Source organism: Neophocaena asiaeorientalis, unplaced genomic scaffold (assembly GCF_003031525.2).
Source record: "Neophocaena asiaeorientalis asiaeorientalis breed wild unplaced genomic scaffold, Neophocaena_asiaeorientalis_V1.1 scaffold293, whole genome shotgun sequence".
In the NCBI taxonomy this organism is placed as follows: Eukaryota; Metazoa; Chordata; class Mammalia; order Artiodactyla; family Phocoenidae; genus Neophocaena; species Neophocaena asiaeorientalis.
In genome coordinates, this window is record NW_020173920.1 from 3,314,187 (window position 1) to 3,320,836 (window position 6,650).

Genomic DNA, 6,650 nt, shown 5'->3' on the forward strand with positions numbered 1-6,650 from the left:
GTGACAGAGGAAGGACTGAAGGAATGAGAGTAGTTGGAGGGTAGATAATAAAGGATCAAAGTGAGAGGAGTTACAGAGAAGTTAGAAAAGGACAGATTCAAGAGATATTTTAAAGGTAATATTGACAGAGTTTAGTAATTTATAAGATGTTAGTTAGGGTAAGGGCAGGGAGGGCATCAAAGATGGCTTTGGATAGCATGGGTGACAGGAAGACACTGCTCCACAATTATGGCCTGGTTTGGTACGGAAATTTTATGAGTTTAGTTTTGTACACATTGAGCTTAAACAAAAGAATGTAAACTTAAAAGTCTGCTTTTTCTCAGATATCCTTTAGAAAAATTTTGCTTTGACTTCTGAGTTCCAAAATTAGCTCCGAGCTGTCTAGCTCTGTGCTCAAGTGTTTTGTTTTGGGGCGTTGGAATATCCCCTTTCTCTAAGATCTGCCACTTTTACTGTCCAAAATTTCATTTAACAAAAGATAGGTGATGGTAATTTAAATGTTTTTCTCAGTAGCCTTTTTTTTCTTGCTGTCAGTAGGTATTTTAATTTTTATTATAACTAAATTTTGGATGCAATAACTTTTGTTAATAAAACGTGTGAACAAAGAAGCATAACATCTGGGGTTCTAACTTAATATATACCAAAGCCTCTGACTCTAAAAAAGATTTCTTAGTTGTTGTGCCACCTGTTTAGAGACCAATTAATGGTTTAAAAATAGATGATCTTTTGAAGGCAAATGACATCAAAATCGTGGAATATATTAATATAGATCATAAACCTACACACAGAAAACAATGATATGCTTTAGGCATTGCATTAAACAAACAGGCTGAGATGATGCCACGATTAATGAACATTATGTGTATGTTATAATTTGTACACACAAGGAGGTAGGTACTTCAGAGAACAGTAAGGCAGGGTTATTTATTAGGTACGTTCATAGGTCTCTTTTCAAATGTTACTGCTGATGATTAATTTTTAAACTTTATCTAGTCATATGTGCATTTTTAACCTATATACAAAGATGAACCTTCTCTATCTCCTAAGTCTAAACATTTTCTAAAATATAATTACAAACATACAAATCTCTGCTCCACTTTGCCTATCGTTCTATCCCCATATTCGCATTCACAACTAAAGTTCTTGAACAAGCTGCCCACACATGCAATATCCATTTCCATGCCTTGTACTCATTCCTCAGCCCCCTGCAATGTGGCTTCCACCTTCACAAGGCCAATGAAGTCAATTCTCACCAAGATCATCCTGATCTAGGTGACCCTAAATTAAATGAAGAAATGAGTTAATTTATCTAATATACTTAGTAGAGTATCTGAAATATTCAAGATATGTTCCAAATTTCTGTCTTTTCTTGGTACCTCTGACTATATGTAAATCCAGCAAATGATTTTTCCATCATTCAAAATAATTGAAAAGTCATCACATTTTCACTCACTTGTATTTATATAACTAAACAAGAAAAATAGCTAAAAGAAGAATAAGGTAAAGTATACCCTTCCATTTTAATTCTTCAGGAAAATCTCATCAACACATGTAATATAATTTTCTGGAATTTGGGCAGAAGAGAAGCTAAGTATTCAGTCTGGTTCTCAAAATTTGTAACTTTTTTGATTCATGTTCTGGCTGGACCACAGAACCCGACAACTGATCTTTTCAAAAGTGTTAAAGACCTTCCTAAGATAGGTAGGGCTGGGAGAAGTTCAAGGACTATTACATTACAGTAACAACCCATTCACCCTGGTGTGAGCTCTTTGGCAATTACAGCCAAAAACAAAGACAGGAAGCTGGAAATGAAACAAGTCTCTTGGCATCAAGGAAAACAGTCACAAAGGCCTCATCCAGAAACTGGTAACTACCCTCAGATGTCTTACTTTTTAAAAAAGACCAGCATGTTAAGGCTTGGGAAAAATCCCTTCAATGTGCTCTTGAGGGCAAGGCTGTATTTCAGACAGTACAATAATCAATGTTGATAAAAACAAACCAGTCAGTAAGTAAAGATTATGTTTGGGATCCTTGGTATGTGAATCTTGGACAATGCACCATTCTTTAGCAAGATCTACTTCCAAAATGCTTACAGGTCCAAACTTCCAGCTACAAAATAAATAAGTCACAGGGATGTAATGCATATATCGGGAATAGAGTCAATAATATTACAACAACTTTGTATGGTGATGTATGGGAACTGGTCTTACTGCTGTGATCACTTTATAATGTATAAAAATACTGAATCACTATGCTGCACACCTGAAACTAATACAATATCATATATTAATTATACACATATGATATGTATCATTGAGTGTATCATTATAACAACAAAAAAGGCAGAGTTTGGGTAACTCAGTTTTGAGAAATTTTACCTGGGGGTAAGAACTCATTTTCAGATAATCCTGAATAATGAGTTAATAATTCTTAACTCCCTCCACTATGAAAAAATATAACCACCAAGCCTAGACAGGGCCACAGTTGTTCAATCCAAGGAGAGATTTATTGTGAAAATAGAGTCAGAGAAACTAGATTCTAGACTCTCTGCCAAAAACCAGCTGGGTAATCTTGACTTCTCTTTGCTTTGGTTGACTTCTCTGAAAAACAAGGCCATTAGACTAGTTGATTTCTAAAAATCCTTTCCAGTTCTAATATTCAAGCATTAAGTATATGAAGATGCTAAAGAGTAACAGGAAGGAAAAGTTAAATCACATTATAAACAATTATCTTCCTTTTATTCATTCAATAAACATTTATTGAGGCTTCTATTGAGATGACCTATACCAAGCTCTGAGAATACTGTAGTAAGCGAAAGAGGTCCTGCCTTGAGCTTTCTGTTTAGAGAGGGAGTCAGGCAACAACAAACCAAACCAACCAGATAAGAAAACAAGAGTCTGAGAATAATAGGAAAGACATCTTTTTTAGATAAGATGGTCAGGGAATGGCACCTCTGGAGAGGTCATGTCTGAACCTAAATAATGAAAACAAAAGCCATATGAAGAATTAGTGAAGAGCATTTCAGGAAGAGTAACCTTTAATGCCTAGGCCCTAAAAAAGGGGGGAAACTCAGTAAACTTGAGAAAATGAAAAAAAAAAAGTATGACTATAATAATTATGCAGAAGAGTGGCACGAGAAGATTTGCAGAGGTATTTGGGGGTCAGTACACACAGTCTTGTTAAGCCATTCTAAGAAATCTGGACTCATTAAGGATGGTAGAGAAATCACTGAAGGGCTTTAAGTAGGGCAGCAACACTTGCTGTTATAAAAGATGGATTGGAAAGGGACAGAATGGAAGTGGGGAAATCAAGTACTTAGGAGGCTGTGGTAGGAGTATAGGCAAAGTATGATGGTGGTTTGACTATGATACTGTAGTAGGGATTGGAGTAGGGGAGAGATTTAAGATATATCATGGAGGTAGAATCAAAAGGGCTTTCTAGTGGATTGTTTTCACATATTTGAGAAAATGAAGGGAATCAAAGTTGAGAAATAATATGGTGCTAAGTTATTGATTTTGGGAGAATGTTTTGGGTGGGGAATACAGCAATTAAGAATAATTAGAGGAGGGCTTCCCTGGTGGCTCAGTGGTTGAGAGTCCGCCTGCCGATGTAGGGGACACGGATTTGTGCCCCGGTCCGGGAAGATTCCACATGCTGTGGAGCAGCTGGGCCTGTGAGCCATGGCCACTGAGCCTGCGCGTCCGTAGGCTGTGCTCCGCAACGGGACAGACAACAGTGAGAGGCCCGCGTACCGCAAAAAAAAAAAAAAAAAAAAAAAAAAAAAGAATAGAGGAAAAATAAAGAGCTCAGTTTTAGATGTGGTGTTTGATACATGTGAGACATCTTATGTAAGCAACAGATATCTGAACCCTCTGTTCTTATACCTTTTGATTCTGGTCATAGTAATTGCATACCTTTTTTCTAAGAACCATCTATTTACCTTTTTATGTACAATACCCAGCAAATTTCTGGGGTCACAGTTGGTGCTTAATACATATTTAATAATCTTCTCAAAAATAAACATCTTTTCCCCTAAACTCTACATTTATCAGTGTGTCTTCATCCAGACTGTAAAATTTCAGATGATTCTAGTCCACGTCTTCCGAACAGTGCTTGAAGCTTAGAATAGAGAATACTATTCTGGGTCGAATTCACTTTGCAGTCTGACCAATTTCCCACTACCCGCCCCATTCCCCCACCCCCGGGCTGGTTTTTAAATTCCTAGATTGAATTCTATACTTTGTCATTTGCCATAAAAAAACTCAAGATACTCCTACTTGGACAAGTGGGGACCACTTTTCAAAGTTAGCACTGAACCAGAGCACATTTCCTGATAGCTTCAAACTACAGTGGGACTCCCATAATTGTGGTCTTGCCCCAGACCCTCTCAACCCACCCCTTTTCCCCCAATAACTTGACTTAGGGATAACTAAAAATGGCAGCAGCAGGTTAACTGGCAACAATCCACAAATTTGCTTTAACTTTTAAAATCCAACATTTCAGATTTTTGTTTAAAAAAATGGGCATTTAACATTTTTGATTTCTGTGGGAACTTTCTAGCTTGCTTAGTAACAACTTTGTCTTAGATCACTAAGAAATCTTACCTTCAGGAAAACGGCGTAAGTAATCTGCTAAATAACAAAGTCTTGCTAATAATAATTAGCCCGGGCTTCCCTACCAGAAAGGCCTCCTCAGAATGACTAGAGAAGGTAAGTGTGTAGTTTACTCCTTCCTTGTTCCCCCCCAAAGTGTGCTCTCTGCTCTGTATGTACATGTAACTTTTAAAATATTTAAAGGCGGGGCAAGAGTCTCACGTCCATATTTCCCAATTAGCTTGGCATGATGCCCTACAATAAAGTGCTTATTTTTCACATGGGAATCTCTTTTACAAATGAAGATGAAAATATATATATTATCTTTTAAGTAACTGCTTATGTAAGTGATACTGCAGATACCAGGGAGTATAACTAAACAAGAATATAATTAAACTTTCTTCTTCCTATGCATGTTAGGTCTATTGCTGGTTAACACTTTTTCAGGCTGTATCATTTATTACATCAAGGCACACTGCAAAGCTGCTTATAATCCCTTTGCCTAAAAAGTGAGGTCAAATGATATTAAGATGCCAAAGATCAGCCTGCACAATCCTCTTCTACTTCTAGTCAACACAGTCAACAATCCAAAATAACTAAATGGAGAACAAAAATGTGTATTTTCTTCCAATTACAATAATTCCCATTGGTAACAGAACTGAAATGCTAAACACTCACTTGGCAGACTTACCGAAAAAAATTTCAGGTCGGGCAGTTGAGATAAAATCATGACTGAACACTTGCCAAATCCACCCTCACTTACCTCCTCTCAGCATTACCTCCCACCAATAGTTCCTCAAATAAAAGACTAGATGAGTCAACCCCAAATTTAAAGTGTAGGAGCCAACCCCCACCCCCAACATCCCCCCCAAACACTGGGGCAGCTAACCAAGGCTTGGGGGTGTAAGCCACAGACCAGAGACACTTGCTATCTGCTCTTTTATTTTCCCAATGAGTAGCAGATGTGCTCTTGTCAACCAGTTACGTGAGCTGATGGGGAGGACAAGGCATTTTGGAAATTTGCTTAGAGCAGCAAGTCTTTGAGCAATAGTTGTATCAATACTAAACCACAGCAGCTTATAACCAAACACATCAACCACACCCTCATCTGTCCCAGATGTGTATTTTACAGTTTCTTGCATACGTTACCAAAAATTAAAGTCTTATATCTGGCAAATTATATACAATCTGCAATGTGCAGTTATTGCTACCGTGTCTTCCCTCTTTCAATGGTAAACTGTTCTTTTCTTTTAGGAGGAAGTTCAACTTTCATATATTAGAGATCCCAGACTATTTCCCTACTCCTATTTGGGATTCTACTTGAGGGAAAAGGGGGTTGGGAGTGGTTGTGAAACGTCTGATAAATACTAGGTTAAACCAAAGTTTTAAACAGTTCCTTAAGCAGGATGTCTCAGACTCTTTAATATAATGATGTGCGTTATTATAAATCTCTGGGAGGTAGGGGAATAAAGCATGTAGCATGTGCAAAGCACATTTGCTCATGGAATCCTTTTCATGGAACGTGTGGGATTGAGGGTTTCACAGAACACACTGGGAAATGCTGGCTTAGGTATATGTTAGTTTTGACAGGCTAGCTTGGTACTTACTTTGTAACACGGAGTCTATGAAAAAAATCATTTTTTGAGTTTGAAACATTCTGTTCAGAGACAAACTTGTGGAATGCAAACCAAATCACATGAATTTAGACATCTCCAGCCACTGTATAATTGTACTTTTGAGATTTTTTTCAATGGTATATAAACCTCAAACAAAATTTCCAAATTTCTTCAGATTAAAGTAAAAAACAAAAACTCAAACTAAACACCTGAAAAATGCTACTCCTAAAGCACACGATGTGTATCAATAATCCAAATAAAGTTTACTTGTAAGGTACAACTGCAAAAATGAGGGAATTTCTACATCTAAAAAGGCATGGATAAAGAGTATGAAATTTAGTTACATCTGGATTTGAATCCTGTCAACTGGCATGTATGAGACATTGAGACTGAAGAATTTGGCCAAGAGCATTTTCCTCACTTACAAAGTGCTGATAAGATA